This window comes from Ambystoma mexicanum, chromosome 12 (genome assembly GCF_040938575.1).
Source record: "Ambystoma mexicanum isolate Mex_15411 chromosome 12, UKY_AmexF1_1, whole genome shotgun sequence".
Classification (NCBI taxonomy): domain Eukaryota; kingdom Metazoa; phylum Chordata; class Amphibia; order Caudata; family Ambystomatidae; genus Ambystoma; species Ambystoma mexicanum.
Window position 1 is genome coordinate 1,063,137,640 of NC_090936.1, and position 22,249 is coordinate 1,063,159,888.

General features: G+C 45.5%; 1 protein-coding gene across 2 annotated transcripts in view; it reads left to right on the top strand.

Annotated features, from left to right (window-relative positions):
• The first annotated feature begins 12,335 nt into the window (after window positions 1–12,335).
• MEST (mesoderm specific transcript) overlaps window positions 12,336–22,249 on the top strand; it is a 272,991-nt gene continuing 263,077 nt past the window's right edge. Inside the window, exon 1 of one of the 2 annotated variants that reach the window (XM_069629615.1) lies at window positions 12,336–12,553. The gene's annotated coding sequence lies outside the window, so the exon portion shown is untranslated. The remainder of the gene's footprint in view (window positions 12,554–22,249) is intronic. The other variant, XM_069629618.1, reaches the window with a different exon arrangement.

Sequence of the window (22,249 nt, forward strand, 5' to 3'; positions counted from 1 at the left end):
ACTGGAAGAAGGCACCATCCCCAACTCCCCAGAACACTAAGCAGGATAGGACAGGGGAAGACTAGAAGGCCCCTACGGAGTCAGTCAGCTCTCACACAGTCATGCACGCACACATACCTTCAATAGACGTTACATGTGGTGCCCGGCCGAACGTCTTTATCCTCACTGGCGTCTGCACCCAGCAAGGCCCAGGAGGTTGGCTACCCACGGACGCAGATCTCCCCTGGGCACCGCCTTGATCATTTCACTGCGCATGTGCGGTGGCCCAGCTCCTGGGTTCCGTGCATGCACAGTGTATGCCAACTTCAGGGTCTCCATGGTAAATCTGTGCTGTCGGCCTCGTTTCAGAGAGGAAGGGGTATTAAAAACCCTCTCTCCCTCCGCTGAGTGCATATTAATGGGCCCAGCCAGTTCCCTTCTTGCAGTGTCCAGACTTCTCCTTTGTCAATTCCAGCCTTACTTTTTGTCCTTTCCTGTTTGCCTTGACTAGTCTCCCTTCTTCATCTATTCCCGCCTGGCCTCCTCCTATACCCTCCTCTACTGCCACCTGGCTCGCACTTGCATCTTGCCCCTTCCTTGTCCTGTATCCATCCCTGCTTCTTGTTCGTACTAGTTCCTTTCCACATCCTTATTGTTGCATGTCTGCTGCTGCTTCAGTTGGATTCCTGCTACCATCCCTCAGAGCCTCCACCCCAAGAACGCAAGAACATTCTGCTTCCCCAGTCAGTGTTCGCACTGTCCTTGCATCACAGTAACCAGGGGAGCAACCACATTGTGTGGGAAGTTGGTCCGGTATCACCAGGTAGCTATGTTCTTGGGGCTGCCGTACCAGCTTCCTGTGTCGCCAGCTCATTTCTGGAACCGCCCCAAAAAACACGACAGACCAAAGACGTGTAACGGGTACGCAGTCAAGGTGAGCACGGTTATTGAAAAGTACTACTGTTGGGTAGTGGTTTGAGAGATGCCAGGCGTAAGGGTGCAGAAGGAGACTGACACAAAGGTGGCATGATTAGGTCTAAAGACTTTTATTCAAGTAAAAGGAAAGAGAAAACCCGACTATCCTTAGATTTGGAGGGGTGCGGGATGGGGACTTCCCTACCTCAACAAAAGAGAAAAGGTGACTGTCAGAGTGTCTGTCAAATCAAAAGTGTCCACCGTCCTGTGCCAAGAAAAATCTTACTCCTATCCCTTACACTACAAACTATAAAATATAGCATCTGTGTTCTTGTCCCAGGAGAATTAATCCCTTCTCCTGGATTTAGGGTCCATGGCTTGTCAAAACGAAATATCAGTCGTGTCTCAGACGTTATCAGGGGGAATGCCTCCCTTCCCCGTGCTTGTTAAACGTTCTCAACACAATCTTTATACTCCTTCTGGATGTACCACAAGAATATCTCCCTTCTCCTGGTGTTCGGTTTCACACAAAGTCTGGGGGAATGGCTCCCTTCCCCAGACTTCTGGACTTTCCTACTAGTACAGTTTACCAAGAGAATGGCTCCATTTTCCTGGCATCACTTACAACCAGGGGGAATGATTTCCTTCCCCATGTCTTCTTTTTCTTCAGCTTCACTCTTAATCCCTAAGCTTTTGGAGGGGTCCACGACCCTTGCTACTCTCCTTCTTTAGTTTGCCTTTCTTGTAACAATTCCCTTCCAAGAACTGCAACGAGGAAGAGGACTTGTGATGCCCTCTTATTTTAGGTTCCAGACCCTGGCTTCTTTTTCTTTGCGCTGGCCGACTTGGCTCACTCTCCTGCCAAGTACTGCCACGAGGAAGATAACTCGTAGTTTGGGGAGGCTGTCTAACCCCCCATTGGTCGTCAGTGTGCTTCCCTCTACCCACGGCGTGAGGGAATTCTCCCACCCTACGTCTCTTAAATATGCTTGGGTCTTCACCCCTTCTCTGGAGGTCCCGCTCAGATTCTCTCTCTCTTGGTTAGGGTATCTAGCCCTCCTTTGGTTATCAGTTGGCTCCTCTCCGCCACTGTTTTGAGGGTTTCTCCCTCCCTGGGTCTCTTTAATGTGCTCGGGTCTTCACCCATTCTCTGGATGTCAGCAGGATTTATTCTGCCACAGTGACGATGAAGAGGGGATTTGTATGCCTCCTACCCTTGCTGTGCAACCCAAGCGTAGTGCTTGCCCAGAGGCTGCGGGACAACTGATTGCACCCTCTTATTGAGCTGCCCAGCATTCCCTGCAGATCTCCTGCACCACCCCTTACCCCGTCTGGGCCTCCACTCAGACCCATTAGAGACCCCACAAAGATGCCCCTTTTGCCATTCCATACACCAAGATGCCCCAACACTCCCTCTAGATCAGAGGTATTCAAACTGTGGGACACACCCCTCCAGGGAAGTTCTTTTCTTTAATGGCAGAAAAAGGGCAGGGGGAGCCCTGGGCAGAGGTGGCTCATCCAGATTCACTGTGATTGTACCTAAATATTTTTTCTGATGTTTATTTGCTGAAAAAATTGAGTTTTTTATTGTTTATCTGGTCCCCGCCAAAGCCCACCGTCCCCTGTGTTTTTAGCCCCAAACCAACACCTACCCACCCGTTATAACCCCTTAAGCCCCATATATTTTTTAAAGGTTGTGTTTTTTCGATGGATTTCTTTTGGTTAAAAAAAATCCATTGAAAATTCATTTTCGGTAAAATCCCTGGATAGCTCTCGTTCATAATGAGCGAAGGGGCGTCAAACCAGTGGCCCCCTCACCCATTATGGATGGAGCTAGCCCAGTGAAACACTGAGCACTCTCTAAGCTGCTTTTCCCAGCTGAATGGAGTGCTCCTGGGCTGGCTAAGCTGTCACGGTTTCCCATTGACAGTTCAGTTCACCAGCCGTACATGCTCAATGTGTATCTCAATATATAGTATTTGTTTAGCTACTATTCATGCAACATTGGCATTTATGAACTCTGCTAAATTTTGTCAGACAGGGTCAGCAGTACAGGATGTAGTTCCTCTACTTGTGTCAACTAGATTACCTCAAAAATATAGCCATTCCTGTGTTGCGATATTGTGTCTCTGACTTGTGATTTATAAAATGTGTTTTTTCTACAAAAAAAGTCCAAATTGCATACAAATGTTCTGGCCTGTAAAATAGGCCACCTTACATGTATTATTTGTTTTGATTCACCAGTCTGAGATGTGGTTTTATTATTTTTCTATTCATTTATTGCATCCGTGCCATTTGAAGCAGATGTTATTACAATTTTGATATGTATTGTTTTAGGACCCATGGGCCTACTGAATAAATAATGTATTTTATATTCAATTGTGTCCCATATGGTAGATTTACTCAAATATAATTGATGATAGCCACGTGCTCTAGCAGGAGTGCGGCTCCACAGAATTAAATTTTGAATTTGTTCATTGAAGGGTCCCGATTTTTGTGTGACAGTTCTTCAACTCATTTGTCCCCTCTGTGCTCTTGAGTTTTTCCCTTTCGTTTAGCGTACATGCTCAATGAGCCAAGCAAGGCTGGGGGTGTTTTGCTTTGCCAGCCATGCATAGCTCATTGGAAATGCCGGCTGGGGAACTGCATGTCTGCATGTGCAAGACTGGAGCGGGACATTTCAGCACCCACGCGCAGGTGTGCAGGAACCTCTTTCTTCCCGATTCCTGTTCATAATGCAGGAGCTGGACAGCTGGGGAGGAAACTTCAGGACCGGGCCAGAAGCTAAGCTTATGTTCATTTATTTGTTATTTAAACGTGTATGCAAGGCATAAAATAAGCAGTGTCACTTAGCAATTTGCTATGCAATTTTGTAGGTTTGCTAATCAAATTGATACTTGTGTAACAAAGCTTTCCATTTAAGTTGCCATGTTCAACCAAAGCACAGCTAGCCCTGCATTCCTCTCAGTGATCTCTTCCCTCTCTTTTCTCTGTTCCCTTCAAGTGCTAATGGAGAGAAAGTGCAGCAGTAATCATCTCCTCCATTCTTAAGTGCCAAAGCCTGTGTAGGAGTTCTAGGCAAAAATTTCATTTTTCTTTTTCAAATAAGTGCAACCCAGAAGTAATCAGGATGATAGTTTCTGTGATACTTTGATTAAGATAACTACATCTGGTGTGGCAAAGACCAGTATGTGTTAACTTTATATTTTTTTTTAAGAGATAGTCATGCAATTACATTCTTAAAAATGTAAGTTGTTACATAATGCATAATTAGAGTATTGGCATTGTAAAACACTGCATTGTCTCCATGCATTACAGTAAAGATTAGGTTAGTGTATCTAAATCTCATTGAATTTTGTTGATGAAGAAGCATCAAATGGACAAGTGAACGCTTTTGAAAATGTACATGATCACACAATCAAATGCTTTTGATGGCAAACCTAGTTCTGTAACTGGCTGGTGCATACATCTGTGCAATTGGTGCTCGACCCATGAGCTGACACCATAATCATTGACTTTCCATCATATCAACCTTTCGCTTTATACTAGCTACCACGGAAGCGAGATTACCACAAACTATAATATTAGACCTAGTCTGGCCAGATTTTTACTTTCTACGTCATCCATTCTGGGTACTCTCCTACTTTCTTTCCTCTTACGTAATGAATATACAAAGCTAATTAGATGTTTATGCAAATTAGTGATCAATAGTTCCATCCAGTTACTACATCTACAGATCTACTGCACTACCATACACTGTAATAAGCTTCCAGAGCTCAATGTGCTGTTTGCATTATATATTAGCACCTGCAGGAGAGAGCTGGCCAAGCTGTCCTCAGAACTAATCATATTCATTTGTGTCCCTTCCTGCAGCTACGTCTCGCAAAGTCTTTTCGCCCACCTGCATAGTCGAGTAGATTTTATGAAGGACGCATACTATTTATAAGGGATGTTTGAAACCTTTATTTAACATTTACTTTGTTTGCAGTAAACATCAAATAAAAGTTTCACTGTGCATAGGTGGCCTCTGGTTGGCAGCAGTGTGTCAACCATAAAGAGGGTTTGTAGTGTCATGCCCCATTTTACCATTTTTGTTGCCATCCGTTGCTATGGGTGGAGTGCATTTCTCTTAGGTTGAATAGGTAAACTAAGTTACCCAACCTGCAGGTCTAGCAGAATTTTTATGAATTTGCAAGTCCTAACTGTTCTCACTAATTTATTTCAGCTGTATGCAAAAATGCTGTATTTTTGCTCATTTCATGTATGTAGTACAAATAACTTTTGGCAATATTAACAATAGTAGTACTAGATTAGCAAACACCCCTTTCATTCGCAATCAATACAATTTTAATTAGCAGATTCTGTTAATCAATTTTTGAAAACTAATGTATGCCTTGGTATGGATGCGTGTATGCTTGTGTTATGAGTGAGTGTATGGTGATGGGTGCTCATATGAATGACAGAGTGCTTGCTGTGTGAATGTATGTGTGTTGGTCTGTTGAGCTGATTTTGACGAGTGGGGGGCGTTGTACAACAAAGGCATTTTAAATAGGGCTTTGTTGCACAATCCCTCTACCCACCTGCCAAAATCAGCTCTCCTTCTGAGGCGCTGTGGAGCCCAGAGGACTGGGATGGTATTTTTTTTACTGGACATCTATCATAGAAGTCCAGTCAAAAACACCATGCTTCCCCTCTGGGTCCCCGACACTGTGCATACACCAAAATCACGCTGATTGTGAGAGTGCGTTAGCTGCTGTGGGGCCCAGGGGACAGGGATGATATCTTTTTACTGGACATCTATCATAGATGTCCAGTCAAAAATAGCATGCCTGCCCCCCCGTGCCAATTGCACACTGTTTGGCTTTTTACTCCATTTTTATATTTAAGTATGCTCTAAAATGCAACATTGAATATGGACTTCTCCAAAAGTATCCCATATGTAATAAACACCATCTCAGGCGACATATGGGAATCGCATTTTTCTTTGGTATTCCAAAACTCAAATGGTAATGATGTGATAACATTGAGCTCTGTGGACACTCAATGGGACGTGCTAATGGAATACGACGATCTTATTATTGCTATCAAGGCGCTAAAGAACTCACGCGCTGCTGGGCCAGATTTGATTTCAAATATCGACTTAAAACGACATCCAAATGAGTGGGCAGCTTTCATTGGAAATCTTTTCAGAAAAATCAGCTTGGCAAAAAAATTGCCTGATTCCTGGAAGACTGTGATTATCGTTCCAATTCATAAGCGAGGAAGTTGGGACGACCCAAACAACTATCGCCCAATTGCCCTGCTAGATACGATCGGTAAAATATTTGGCTCAAACTTGCGTATCAAACTTGCCAAATGGGCGGAAACCGTGAAAATAAATGATATACGGCAAACCGGGTTCACAAAAGGTGTTGGGGTTGATGTCAATTTACTCATCCTAACAATCTTAAAATTGGAAACCATGAAATCAAATGGCAAATTACATCTTGCCTTTATCGATTTGAAACAAGCTTTCGATGGTGTAAATCGCAACCTGTTGTGGGCAAAACTACGGAAATGGTGCTGTCCTGCATCTATCTTGGAACCAATAATGGCGTTACATACTCATACCTCAATCAAAGTGAGGCTGAATAACAATGGGCTGCTCACCAATTCAATCATGACCCAAAAAGGTGTCAAGCAAGGATGCCCCTTAGCCGCAGAGCTATTTAAGTTGTTCCTGGCAGACCTACCAACTTTTCTCATGCAAATTCCATGCTTCTCGCCCAAAATAAATCAAACCGCAATTAAATGTATCGTATACGCGGACGATTTGGTACTGCTGGACCGAACGCAAATTGAGCTGCAGAGGCTACTAACAGGCCTGCAAAAATATATGGATCTAAATGAACTAACCATAAACACCACAGAAACAAAGATTGTTTCAATTGGAAATGTCAAAGGAAAAAAGGATAAATCCTTTAGGTGGAAAATTGCAGAAGCAATTATTTCATCGGTTGATTCAATAAGATACTTGGGTATACAATTCAACAACTCTATCAGAGAACAGCAATGGGTAACAGATCTAACTTCTAAAATGAAGAAACTATCACTACAAGCCGTACAAATCAACAGGATCTATGGCAAATTTTCTCTGGAACCTGTAATTAAATTCTACCAGCAAAAAGTGGTGCCAGTAATGATCTTCGGGGCTATTGCAGGTTGGAACATAAGTGAGCAAACCTGGCATGTTTTAGAAGGTCATTTTGGCGGAAGGTTTTGAAGCTCCCACAGTCCACTTCTATTTCTATTGTGAGATATGAATTAGCCACCAACTCTCTACACATGCATATGGTGTGGAACTCAATAGCAACGCTGCGTAAAATGTGCTTGGAAGCGCCGGAACCGGCATACAAATTGTTTGCTTTCCACCAGATGCCAAAAAAGTTCGAGCTTCTTAATATCTGGTTTGGCAAACTAGTGGCGTATCTGTCTGCAGCAAATATCAGCAATAAAGAACTCCTACTTCGTCCACAACACGCAAAAAAGAAATTTGATCATTGGGCATGGAGCATCAATAATGACGAAAGAAAAAAGCTGAAGTCAACCAAAGTGATGGATCATGACTGTCGAAAACTTAACGAACCAGCTCGCTACCTTTTGCATTGCCCATCCCGTTATCATAGAGCTCAATTCTTACGGTTGCGAGCAAACATCCTAAAAACCAAGGAACTTTTATGGCAAAGAAAGGATCCATCCTTAAAAGATAATCTGTGTCGTTTCTGTGAATCTTCGATAGAAACCACCAAACATCTATTAGTGGAATGTCAGCGAACAACTACCCAGCGATCGTTGCATCTTTGTCAGTTTGCACCTCTGGATGATGACATGGAGACGTGGTGGACCAGGATTATCACTGGTCACAGTACACAACTTGTTTGTGCAACCGTGAACTATTTTGATATGATTTTGAAAACAGATATCTGACATCAAATTTTTGGATTGTTTTGATTCGCCTAATTCTGATTTGATTTGTTGGATCTGGTTCGTTGGTGATTCGGCTGATGTGAAACAAAAGTTTGTAATTTCAAACTGTAGTTTTTCAATAAAAAAAAAATAAAAAAATGCAACATTTGAACCCATTAAACCCATTATTTTGAACATTCCTGGGGTAGAACTTTGCCCTCCCGCAGGTCCCATTGATTGGTTTGGGCTCCCTCGCTACGCACGGTCGCTATAGCATATCTGGGGGAAATATTTATGCCCCTCCACTTAAAAAATTTACCAGCTGCCACAGGCCCTGGAACTGTGCTGGGAACCGGGTAGGGAGAAGCCATGGGGATTAGTGGTGGGAGCAGTGTGGGGAGAGCCCAGCATCTGTGGTGGGGTGGGGAGAGCCTTAGGACCGGGTAGGAGTGGGATGAGGGAGCCCAGAGACTGATGGAAGCAGGTGAGGGAGCCCAGGGACTGTTAGGGAGAATTCTCCAGAATGGCTAATTTTCCTTACCTGTTGAGTCCCTCAGCAGCTTTGCTGGATTTCTATAGGTTTAATTGTTTTTACCTGGGAAGAGTGTGAGCCTTTTTTACCACTCTAACATGTGTTTTTGCTATGTGTTGTACATTTTTTGTGCACTCGGACTATGGAGTCTCACCCACTCCATAGGCATCATCTTTTTACTGTGTGTCACACAGCACCTTTAGTGCAGTAACACAGGGTTGTCTTTTCAAACTCCCCACTTTAAACTCCATTTTCTGGGACTGACTAGTGTCTCCCAGAACATGTAAAGTTGCCATTGACTTTACTAGTCCTTTTAAATTTACAGACCCAGTACAACCCATCTTTCAATAGAATACTGTAAGGGTTAATAGTTATCCCTTTTTGTCTTATTCTCATGGAACATTATTTCGTTCCCCTTTCTCTAAGATTTGGCTGGTGGCAGTGGTATCTACCATTTTTATTCTATCGCGAGTTATCAAAATAGCCTCGGTAACGTTAGAGGCTATGGTAGTAGCATCAAACTCTAACCCACTGGACCCCTTTTATTTTGATTTGGTTCCGGTTGGGTTTATTCGCCATTTCTTTTTGTAAAGGTCTTTCTCATGTTTTACTCTGCATGTCCAACCAGGTTTGGTTCCTTTGTTCGCTGTCCTTTGGGGGGCTTCTGCACAGAAGCCCTCCTTAGGTGCCCGAGTGTCTGGGTGGACAGGATGCAAGGGAGGGGTTTGAGGCCCCTGCACAGGGTCTCCTTGGAGACCGAAGTCACACTCTAGTTTGATTGGCTAGATGTCTGTCCTGCCAGGACAGCCACCCTGCTCTGTGCTTGACAGCCAGGCAGTGTGAATGGGGGAAAACTGCTTAATAGCAGGTCTCTGGGACTTGGAAGGCAGAGTCGCCACTGAAACGAGAGAACCAACGAGGAGCTGAAGGAAGACGATTGCTGCAACTACTGGACATCCCAGTGAAGCCCTGCTGCCGGGCTGAATCACCCGAAACTCCGGCAACAGAGAAGATTTGCAAGGAATCTTCTTCCCTTGAGCTTGGCTGGACCAACCCGCTCGACAAACACCAAACGCCGGCCTTCCTCTCCTGGGTGAATTTGCTGTGCATCGCTGCAGTGAACCGGATAGCCAGTAGGAACGAAACCTGTTTGGGTTTTAAGGAGCGCACCTTTTATTCAACGCTTTACTCTGCTGCTGGCTTCTTCCCTGGGCAGTGCAGGACCCTCCAGTCTTCCTCCTTCTTGTCACCACGACAGTCGCTTCGGGAACCGTGAGCCTGCAGGAACTGCCAGGAACAACAGCCTCAGCTACAGCATTCTTCTTCATTTAAGGTACTCTGTTCGTTCCGTCCGACCGCAGTGAAAGTGTTTGAAATCTTTCACCTCTCCGAAGGCTTGTCCTTCTCTTCTCCTTTAAATAACTTTTCCTCCAAGCAACTTTTTTTGAACTCTTGGCAAAGACTTAACGGCGAACTACTCTGAACTGCGTGACCCTCTGCAAAGACTCTGAACCATTAACATTGGCCCAGGCCTATTGACTTGAATCATAGTTGTAGTAAGCCTTTTCTAGATTGCCCTGCCTATCACTTGTTGGTGGTGTTGATTTTGGATAACCTTGTCTTTTCCTCCCTTTTAAATTGTGGAGTGCCATTTTGCTCACACTTCATTTGAGCTTAACTTGTCCAGAATTGATTGGGGGTTATTGTAGTGTATTAAGATTGCGATTTTCCACTGCTTTATAATAGTGAACTGTTTTATAACTATGGCGTAAATAAATGTATATTCGTTTACTCAGAAACCTTGAATCCGTGTTTGCTTGAATCATAGTAATTGTTGTCCTTTGTGTAACTTCTGGTATTGCTCACTTTACTCTTGCGCTAAGGCTGGCTGCTCAGCAATCGCTACCACTTTACTGTGCAGTAAAGGCTTGTACCAAAGGTGAACTTGTACTTACACTTGTAGTCTTAATTGTGTTTGGTGTTCCCAAAGGGTACTGCATATGATTCTGCCTAACAGGGACTATACTGAGAGTAGGGTGTAGTGACGGCACGTGAAAGTCATAGCCATTTGGACTTATACTGTCCATTTAGCATTTTTTGGGGGCAAAGCCTGCCCACATTTTGCTCAGGGGGGCCCAGGACAAAAATGTTTGAAGACCACTGCTCTAGACCCATAAGATGATGTCCCCATCCCTTGAGACCCACACCAATGATTCCTCCTTCTAGACCTCAAGATGTCCCACCCTTACAGATATCACCATGATGCCCCCTCCCTCCAATCCAGACCCCACCAGTATGCCCCATACCACCCTTGCAGACCACCCATACCACGATACCCCCTCCCTCCACACCCCATCCTACGCTCCACTCACCCCTAGATGCCCCAACACTAGTCACACACCAAGCCCTATGCCACCCTTCGTACCCACACCAAGATGCGCCATCTCAAGGTGTAGACCCATACTATAATGCCCCCCTCCCTCCACACCCAGATGCCGCATCCTGCCCTCAAGACGCAAACCAAGATACCCCACCGTCCCTCCATTCAAGAGCCCACCCAGATGCCGTCCCTCTGATCCAGACCCAACCTGGATGCTCCCACCACTCTCCACACACCAAGAAGCTCTGTGCCATTCTTCATACCCACGCCAAGATGCCCCATTCCAGATCCCACCAAGATACCTCCATGCCACCCTTCAGACCGATACAATGATTGCCCATCTCTTCCTCCACACACCACCCTGCCCTTCACCCACACCTAGATGACAAACACCAATGCGCCCCATCCCTCCCTCCAGACCCACAGCGATGTGCTCTCCTCCCTCTATTCAGACCCCACCAAGATGCCCCATCCCTCCATTCCAGACACAAAGGTGGCAACCCTCCCAGCCAGACCCCACCAAGATGCTCCCATCTCTCCCTCTCGGATCCGGCCAGAGTCAACCGCCCCAAACCCGTGCTCTGCGCTGGGGAGAAGGGGAAAAATAAAGCCCCTGCGAGCAAACTGTAACTTTCTCTGGTAATCCCATGCAAGAGGTCACAAGAGGAAGTTAGTCTTCAGCCACGACCCGGTTTATTTATGCAATGTTTGTCGGATACATGGACCGGACTATTTATTTATGCAATGTTGTACCCGACAAACATTGTATAAATAAATATACAGGTATCCGACAAACATTTCATAAATAAATACCCCTATTTATTAAAACGATCACACACGATGCAGCCACCCAACTGCTTTAAGAGGGGAGCTGCAGGTGCTGTACCGGGTGAGGTTCAAGTAAAAGAAAACCTTGCTTATGACGAACAGAAATCACCCTGTTTGAATAGTACCGATGGGGACTTTTTTTTATAAAATGGGATGCAAATTGTGCACTTTAAAGAATATTTACTCAGCAACACTGGTCAAACTATTATCCGCATAGTGAAGTAACACATCACCAGTTCCATGGAAGTGGAATCGATATATAGTTTGGAAAAGCAGCAGCATGAAAGAAATAGTGTTTAAACTATTATTTTGGTCATTTGCCCCCTTAACCCCGCCTCCTCAGGCACCGCCCCCCACAACCCAACCCTTGTGGGATCCCCCACCAATTTTTTCCTATGTCCACCACTGAAGTCAAGTGCTTATGAACACTTATGACAGCCTCCATTCACTATCTATTTCTGCACAACTTACACTATCCTAGTGTCCAGCACCTGTGTTGCGTTGAGCAGCTCAGCTGGGCTAGGGGGGCACAACGGGGACCAGGATTTCAGAGGGGCCCGGGGCCAGCCACCCCTCCAGCGACACCACTGCTTGTATGCCGAAGAAAATGCCCAAACATCAGCCAGCCAAGCGTACACAGAATCAGGTTGCTCTAGCAGCCAAAGCCTCCCCGCTTGCGAAAATTGCTCCTGAAAATTAGTGATGACGTCAGACGCTGGATGAATGATAGGGAACGTGCCCAAAGTCACGTGAAACGGAGTAGGCGGGGCGTTGCTATGGTCCGTTTCTCGGATGGGAACTAGACACTACAGCCCCATTCTGCAGAGTGCAATGTTGACACAAGGGTATGGAACGAGTCTACGGTAGCCGGGACGCGTCAGACACCAGCTGGTTTGCTACGCAGGCGCAGTATGAGGCTTTCCCAGGTTTTCTCACCGTGGGCAGCCGGGCTTGCTGCCGGCTCAGTGTCCCAGGTGAGGGTTATCCCTGTTTGTACAGACTCTTAGTAGGCGTGGGAGGTAGAATACATACAGTACTGCAGAAAAGGGCAGAGTGTTGGCAAAGCGACAAGAAGCAGTGTCTCGTTCTAATCTTCCATGCAGTTCCTGCGACTACATGGCAAGCTCTTGACTGCGACTCCATGTGTGCACGTAACTGCAGTGTGAAGGGTACGCCTCAAACTGAGACGTGACCTCCCTAAAAACCCCATGATCAATTCTGAGCTGCTCAATGAGGTATGATCTCTCTGTGCTTACACCTCGGCTCCACACTGTAGGCACTGGCGTGTTTTGAACCTTTCTGTACATCCCTTAATACTCACTAGAACATGCCCCTTATAGCCTTCACCTACGACCTTTTCCCCTACCCGCCTATCATTCTGCCCACTAACCTTCTGGCATTGTGACTAAGAAAAGGTTATCTGCCAGCTGTTTAATATGACAGCATCAAGCAGGGGGGTATGCATGTATCCTTTCTTTTTGTCAACGAGTTTGCAAATTGCCTTTAATATTACGTTGTGTTATTTGTATAGTGCACATTGACATTGCATAGTATCACTGTATGGTTTTCTGGGGGTTGTGGCGACCAAGTAGTGTTACACATGCAATCTGACAAAGTGAGGACACGGTAGTTATTGTTTCGAAAACCTGTATTATGATTTTAGTCAAAACGTAGTTTGGGTAAACGCCTGAAAGTACCAGGTGGGGGTTCAACTAGAACAAAAATGGGATTACTATAATAAAGTGAGAGATGGCAGGAAAACCAATAGTCCTGCACACCTTTACTATAAGTGAAGGGACGTCTGTCTTTACAAGTCCAAGCCCTCTTCCGGACACCTTCTCAACAAAAGAACTCCAAATGGTGGCAACATAAGTCTTAAACCTAAACCTGTGAATCCTTCAGCCTCTTGGCTGACCCTAAACTAAAACAGAAAAGTTCAAACAATTCTTGCCGAAGTAAAGTTCCAATGGTAGCTTAAAAGTAACTTCCCTTTATATTTCAGGATAGTAGAAGTCTGATGGTTTCCTTGCCTTGGTTCTCTGCGATGGTCTGCAGGTATAACTATACTGCGATACAGTACCTGTTTCATTCTTTAGCTTCTTCTGTTCTGAATACTGGGAAATAGTTCCTGTCCCACTCTGCAGCTGCTTTGCGGCTGAATGCTGGGATATAGTACCCATCTCACTCTGCAGCTTCTTTGCGGCCGAATATTGTGATATAGTGCCCGTCTCACTCTGAAGCTGCTTTGCGCCTGAATACTGGGATTTAGTGCCGACTTTCTCTACAGCATTTTTGGGGCCGAATACTGGGATATAGTGCCCATCTCACTCTACAGTTTCTTTGGTGTTGACTACTGAGATATAGTGCCTTCCACACATTGTACCTTCTTCAAACACTTGAGATTTGTGGTGGAGAGCCTCTCCTTGCCCCCCAGTTCCACAACTAGACTTGGGATCTCCTTCTCACATGACAGGTTGGGGGTTGCTTCTTCTGGCATGGTGGTCCCAAACCAAGGGTTGCTTACTCGACTGGTTATTGCAGTTTCTCTCAATGCAGAATCACTGATGGAGTGTCTACCCTGGCTCCACAGTTCCCCACACTTAACAGGTTTCCTTACTTCCTCGCTTGTGGAGCGCCTCTCCAGTTCGTCACCCTGCATGTCTTGTAGGCTGACTGCAAAGTTACTGCTTTTCATTGTTGATGGCGTACTCCTTTTTGAATCAAGGTATTCTGGCACATCTCTGCATGCTCCACAGCCTGCTGCCCTGTCTACTCTGGTTCGTCTTTCCTTCCGTGCCCCCATCCATCTACCTGCTTCAGCTTTTTGTACCCATTCACAGGGGCTAGATCCGCTCTTGGTTGTTGGGTCAGGCTTTCCGGCTAAAGATCCCTTTCCAATTTGTATATGCTCCCTAGTGAACCCATTTGATTCACCTAGTATGCAGGATTCTTTATCATTGAGATGTGCTTTGCCGCCATCTTGGATTTACACAGATGTGGTCTCGCAGCAGTAAGTGCGGCGTCTGGGCTGCAGGGATGAGTGCTATTAGACCGGCGCATGGTTTACGCAATCTTGTTGAAGTCGAGAAACGTTTACTGTGTGTGAGGAGTTCTGAGACATGTTATCCTCTGGCTCGAAGCTTATCCCTGTGTTTGCTGTGCAGCCACATCGGGTTTGTTGAGAGGTTTGGTTGATCAGGTTAGGATTGAAGAAGGACTGACAGGAAGATTTAAAAAATATATTTTTACTGTCCCCGGCAGCCCTACAGATAAGGGGGGTATCAGCCACTTTTACTCCCTAAAAATAGGCAAATACTCCCCCAAAAAATAAAATGGGGTGTCAAAATACTCCCAACTAAAGTTGGAATGAGACACATGGAATATTGTGCCCCTGCTTTCACCCTATCAGCTCCATGGATATGTTTTGACCAGTAGTGCACGTAGTAATACAGGAAGACACTACTATTATTACTGCCTGATCGGGAGAAGTAAACATGTATCTTTTAATGTGCATAAATAACTAGGTGCAAAGAAAGAATTATTAAAAAAACATGTTTGCGAGTTAAACTTATTTTTACTCGCATATATAATACTCCCATTTGGAATTGGAATTACATTTTTACTCCCTAAAAAAAATCATTTAACTCCGAACTTAAAAAAAAATAGGGAGTAGAATACTCCCACTTTCAGTTCTTATCCGTAACACCAGTTCCAGGTTTTAAAGAATGTACTTGGGATTGTGATTTCCAACTGAAGGTGGTGATTACGAGTAAGGGTTAGAAATTAAATATTGGATACCCTGGGGTGAGCTGAAGGAGGGTAGATCAGATTCTGCACGTGGTGCATTGCTTCAAGGGTCTGGGACCACGGCCTAAGTAGGGGGTTGGAATGGTGCGTGTCGGAGTATGTCCCGTGTAGTCGGATAGATAACAAGAGGTGTCCTTCACAATGTTCGGATATGTGCTGTCATGGCACTGCTTTTTTCCCGAATGTTTTTGTGGCAATGAGTTTCAGGCATGTTGCATCCCGACGCTGCCATGAGTAATGAAAATGGCAAGTGGAGCGCATTTTACACCACATTTCGCCAATGGAGGATTTTACATTTCAAGAGCATCCTCCAATCTAGGTGAAAGTTGGTCCCTCTGTGTCGAGTGGCTGGACATGTACTTTTAATCCATAAAGGAATTTTATGGTCTTGCCAAGAGATCAACCTTGCTCTACCCAACTGAAAAGGAGGTCCACAGGGAATTTAAGACTCTGCACCCCACTGACAATTCATACAAAACAACTACAGAAGCGCTGATTGCATACTTCATCCTGCTGGTCTACAGAGATTACACGCAGTTAATTCTGAGAGATGCTGAACGCAAATCACCCAATGCTTTCCATGGTCGCTTTCATCAACTGGCATTCACGTACATCCTACTTAACGAGGATGAAGGTGTGTGGGACTAGCTGATCCAGGGATGCTATTTTGTGAAACCACAGAGGCCGATATAAGAGAACCAGGCAGTACGCGCACACCACATTTTGGAGCTAGTGCACTCTCGTGAGATGGCCTCACGGCAATAATCCCACAAAGACAAAATGCTCAGGTCACTGAAAACAGAAGACATTTGTGCGGTGGGAAAAGGAAAGCCACGACCTACCAATTGAACATCATACTAGCCAGGCATTAAACCCAGAACTAACAATCCCGATGAGGGTGTAGCCTTGATTTTCCCGGAGTGGATCCCTGCTTCTGTCATTCCTATGCAACACTTCTCTTCAATTGAATGCCTCTATTCTCCTGGCCTCTCTCTCACTGTGGGCACTATCTACAGGCCGCCTGGCCAAGTTGCCCTCTTCCTGTGTGAGTGGGCTGACCTTTCCTCCTCCCCCCTTGCCTCTACCTCTCTTCTTCTCCTTGGAGACCTGAACATCCACCTGGATGCCACCAATCAATCTCAATCTCCTTTCTCTCCCCCCCGCCTCCCTTCTGGACCAACTCACTCTAGGGCACACCCTGGATGTTCTGATCTGCTCATATCTCCATATCTCTCTCTTTCTCCCCCCCGCCCCCCTCCGGTCAAGCCGCCCACAGCACTGCCACCTACCTTCTCTGTCATCTGACCAATGACGCGTGCGTCAGTGGAGGCTTTTGCCGCTACCTTTTCTCTTCCTCCTACACCTTTTGGCTCACTCGCTCTCTAACCTTCATCTCTTTATCTCTAACACTCTTGACCCTGTCATGAGGATCCGCTTGAAGCCCACTTCCAAGTGCAACTCTTAGTATGATCCCGACGTCGCCACGCAAGTGTAGGGCGGCGGTGAGGAAGTGTATTGCATCAGGCACTTCCTCTGACAAAGTGGCCTTATCAACTGCTCAAAAGGGAGTACAGACTCTGTGTCCTCTCTAACAAGAGAGCCTAAATCCATGTCCGCGTCTCTGCGGCATCTAACAACTCGGACACATTTTTCAAAATCTCCAAGGAGCTGCCAGTCCTGTTGCAGTCTCTGCGTCTCCTGTTCTGCACGGCCCTGGCTTCTCATTTCAACACAAACTCAGGACATCCAGCCTATTCTCTCTTCCTCTGCCACCCCTGACCCGCCTTCGGCCGCTTCCCCTTCTCCTTTCCCCCGCTGCTGATGATGTTTCTATACAAGTCCGATCTAAGAAAATCATGTCAAAGCAGGTTCTCCCCTGCTCATCCAGAACAATCAAGGACCACATTGACACCCTGGCTCCAACCTTTGCCGATTTCCGCAATCACTCCTTTGCCACTGGAACATTCCCCTCCTCCTGAAGCACTCCCTTGTGCACCCCCATCTTAAGAAGCCCTCTGCCGATCCGTGCTCTCCGGCTAACTATTGCCCGATTGCCATTGCTCCTTTACTGGGCAAACTCCTGGAAAATCTGGCCATCTCCCAGCTTAATCTGCATACTGAATCTTTTGCCTACTATCTCCGCGACCCCCAGTCTGGCTTCAGAGCTGCCAGAAGCACAGACACTGCTCTCCTGAACACCCATGAAGACTTGCTCTCTATTCTTCCATCTGTCCTCATTGTCCTTGATCTATCTTATGCTTTTGACACGGTCAACCATGCCATCCCGCTCAATCGCCTCCGTGACAACCTGGGTATCACTAGTCAGGATTCCTAGTAATTTCATCGGAAAAAAAAGCATCAAAATGCCACACCATTGGAAAAAAGCATAATTTATCAAAGCATTGACAGGCTATCTTTTCCATGGACTGGTTTCGATCGAAAGGCGCTTTTACATGTAAAAGATAGCATTTTAATATATTTTTTATTTTGTAACGTTAAAACGTTACATGGAGCTGTCCAGTGTTGACATTTCGGCACTGGCCAGCTCCTTGTAACATTTTAATGTGTTTTTGTATATTGGGGTGGGGGGGGTACCCCCCATGCCCTCAACCTTAACTCTTAATCTAACCCTAGCCCCAACCCTCACCCCTAACCCTAGTTTCGAATATACCATCAAATTATAGTCAATGGAAAGGACTTTCGATGGAATAGCTTTTCGATGGTATAGCATTCGATGGAATGGTTTTAGATGGATTGACTCGATACCCTAGTCAGACCCTATTCCGGTTTGACCTCCTTTCTCACTGACCGACCCTCCCTGGTCCAACTGGTGTCTTTCCTCTTCTATCTCTCTCTCTCTCTACATGTGGTGTTCCCCAGGGGTCTAACCTTTCTCCCTGCCTATTCAACCACTACCTGGCACCTCTGGCCCATTGCATCGATACATTCTGTTCTAACTTTGTGTTGTGCGGATGACGCCCAGCTCTCCTTCAAGCTCCCCTCAGCCACCACTGCTCCTTCTCTCATACCATACTCTCTGGCGGCAATTCAGGAATGTTTTGCTGCCAGTGATATCTGCCTTAATGTCAGTAAGACCGAGATCCTCCTCATCGGGACACCTGCTTGCTCCTTTCCTCTCCCGCTCTGACCGCCCACCTTGGGCCCTCTTCCTGCTCCTTTCTGTGAGGCTAACAACCTTGGTGTCCTCGACTCCACCCTTTACTTTTCTTCTCACATCTCTGACGTCTCTAAGAAGTCACACTTTCAGCTGCACCTCCTCACAGGTATTCTGCCTTTTCTCACTTTTCCCCAGAAGCTTGCTGTCTCTAAGGCACTGGTCCGCTCCAGGCTGGACTATTGCAACACCCTCTTTATTAATCTGCCTGTCTCTACTCTTCGACCTTTACAACTCATCCAGAACAGGACTGCAAGGCTTGTCCTTGGCCTCAAGCCCAGGGATCGTATCTCTTCAGCTCTGTAATCTCTGCACTCGCTCCAAGGATCAAATTCGAGAACCTTTGTGTCGTCCACAAGGCTTTCTGGGGCTTGGGACTGCACAAGGCTTTCTGGGGCATAGGACTGCACTTTCTATTCATAAACGTCTTCCTTCTCAAGCTCTCGGCTCATCCACCTCAAATTATCTGGAGTGTCTGATGCTTTTCCAAGCAGAGAATGGGGGCAGAACTCTTTCCTCTGCTGGGGCCTCCCTTTGGAACAGCCTTCCTGCCTCTCTCAAACTTGAGCAGAACCACCTCCAGTTCTGGAAGCAACTCAAGACCTTTCTTTCCGCTTCCACTTTCTCTCTTCCTCTCCTCTGCTAATGTCCCTGATAGCTCTGCACACTAGTCACCTGGCCACCCCTGAACTCGGGCCCAGGCTCCTGCATGTCCAGTTGCCCTTGCACTGCCTCCGGGCTCCCTCATCACTCAAGGTTCTGTATCTGTAACCCTACAGTCCCTTCTCTTTGCACTTAAGAGCCACCCTCTGGCACCATTTACTGAGTCACCTGCACTTGCCCTCTTCCCCGCACTTTCATGATCTGAGTCATACAAGGCCTAATAAGATAATTGTTTGTCCTCCTCCTGTTTCCCTCTCCTTGTCACGCCTAGAAACGCTTGTGTACAGGCGCGTTATAAATGACTTATCATATCACCATATTTTCTGCAGGGACCATTAACGCATACAGACCAGTACCTAGCAAGTGGACAAACCTGTGGGTGATGCAGTAAGTTAAATTATTATGTAAGGGTGTGCAGGATGCAATACCCTTTCTTGCATTCCAAGGGCCGTCATGGATTGGTGCGGCCCAAGCCGAGAGTGGTGTAGTTAGAAGCTTGCCAAGATGAGCCTGCATGCCCAGATCCGGAAGGGGAAGAAGAGGAAGTATTTTTTTTCTTATCAACGGTCCTGGGCGCAGGCAGCAGTCTGTGCCATCGGCAAAAGTGCTTGGTCAAGGTACAGTCTGCCCTGATAGACACAGGGGCATCCATTAACATGATGGTCCACTCCCCCCTAAAGGCACTTCGGTCCTAGGTAAACTTGACACTGATCATTTGGTTGGCCCAAACCCATGACCCTTACCCATAACCCTTATCCCTTGTGCAAATAAACAGGGAGGGTACACCAGACTCTCGGTGCGCTAGACCAGGACTTCTGTCCCGCCTTTTGCCAGCTGCAAGGACTAGTATAGTAGTACTACCCCTGTACTACAGCAAACAACAAGTCAAAATTAAATATACTGGTCCAATGCGCTTAGCAACACAAATTAGTGTTTATTATTCTGTTCTTCACAACAAATTTGGTGCCCATTTGATGCTGTAGAGCCAACACGTGTTTCGAGAAATTGTCTTTCTCAAGGCTGCCCGGTGCGCCCAAAAATAACATAACAATTTAACCAGCTAATCAAAACTTAGCAACTTGTATAATTTGACAAATAAGCATTCACAGCATAATGTTCAATTGGTTGAATCCCAATATCAAAACATAATGTAAAAACATATTATTTTACATACCATGGTGGAGTTGGGTATGTGGTGGAAACACCAGACATTGCATGGAAAAGATATAGAATAAAGTATGAATAGCTGACAAAGTAATACATTTTTAAGGCAGAGTATCATGTTGCAATATTTATCACCATAGTAGTGTGTGCCCATGCTTGCTCTCATGATACATGGCACAATTTTAGGTTACAATCCTTGTGCCAAATGCCAGTATAGCATGCAAGGATTGGAGATCACCCAGAATGGTGTCTGGATTACAACATTTTCCTATTAACAGTCCCCTACTGGTGGTTGCATTGTAGGTAAGTATAAAAAAAAAGACTGCGGGGGCTTCCCCCCGCAGCACCCCGCTCACTGTACTGGGTGGTATAGTGAGCGGGGTGTTGCGGGGAAACCCCTGCTGCCCGTGTTTTTTTTTTCGGGTGTGTACCCTGGAACACCCTGCTCACTCTACCCCCTCAGTCCTTTAATTTTTTTGTATTATTATTTTTTATTTGTTTATACTTACCTACAATCCTACCCCCAAATGTTCAAACTTTTGGTGTTTGAACCTTTGGTGGTAGCATTTTTCTGACTTTTTGTACGGTCGGACCTTTTTTCAGTCCGATCGTACAATTTCATAAATCACATGTGTAGTTTTACAATTGATGAATTCTCTGATTTTTTTTTTTTTTTATTGTAACACCTGGTTTGTAATTGAATTGCTCTGTGTCCTGATGGGCATACTGACACATACTACAGGTTCCACATTTGTGGAATCCTTTTAGATGGCCGCAACCAATCACTACCGCCAGTAGGGTTTACCAGTGGGTGGATCCAGAAATGATGGACATAATTTCTTAATTGTTGGTGCACTGCTGTAAATAAATCTGGGTTTATCCGCTAAGTGTGGTTTGAGATCCGGATCTATCAGTAAGAGGTGCCAGTGTTTCTGAGCCATTGAGTAAAGGGTGTGGGCATCATTAGAGTATTGGGTAATGATGTCCACAGTCCAGTAGGTGTCCGGACTGGACTTCTCTGTGCGTTGCAGTGCATCTTCCCTTCTACATTTTTCCAATTTGTCTCGTGATGATTTTACATTGTTAGGTGAAAACCCTCTCCTGTGAAATTTATCTGAAATGAGGTCACACTCTTTTACAAACTGAATCATCACTATAATTCCATCTTGCTCTGTAAAATTCACCACCCGGTATATTGAGGATGGTGGCCCTCCTATGGCAACTACTAGCATGTAGAACACAATTAACTTCGGTTGGTTTACAAAAGGTTTTTGTTTCGATCTTGCCATTATCAATATAAATACATAGATCCAAAAAGTCAATGCTCTTGGCATCACAATGTGTTAAGTTTATACCGAATTTGTTATTGTTAAGATATTACTTATACATATTGAAATTATTTTCGGTACCTTGCCAAATGAACAGAATATAGTCAATGTATCTCTTCCCCATAATAATGTCTTTATATTCCTGATTTGACGGGGCATGAGTGTCCTCATATTCAGACATATCCCTTGTGGCCCATTCCCCTTGAAATAAATGATAGCCATGAACAAAAAACAGTTTGAGATAGATTCTATATAACCAGTATAAGAGACATACTTCATTGGGGTGCAAAGCAGCTGAGGCACTGTAGGTTGTAGACTTTGTAATTGGAATATGTAGCCAGCCTCCCAAAGATCGACCCGTTGACTACTCCTACACAGTGGCGTGTTTAGGCTTTCTGCTGCCCTAGGCCCAAATAAGTGCATGCAACCCCCCTTCGACTTGACTCCACCTCTGCCAGACTCAGCACCTTCTCCAGATTGCGGCCCCTTCAACAAACTCTGCTCGCGTTGCCCAAACTATGCCCCATCACTGC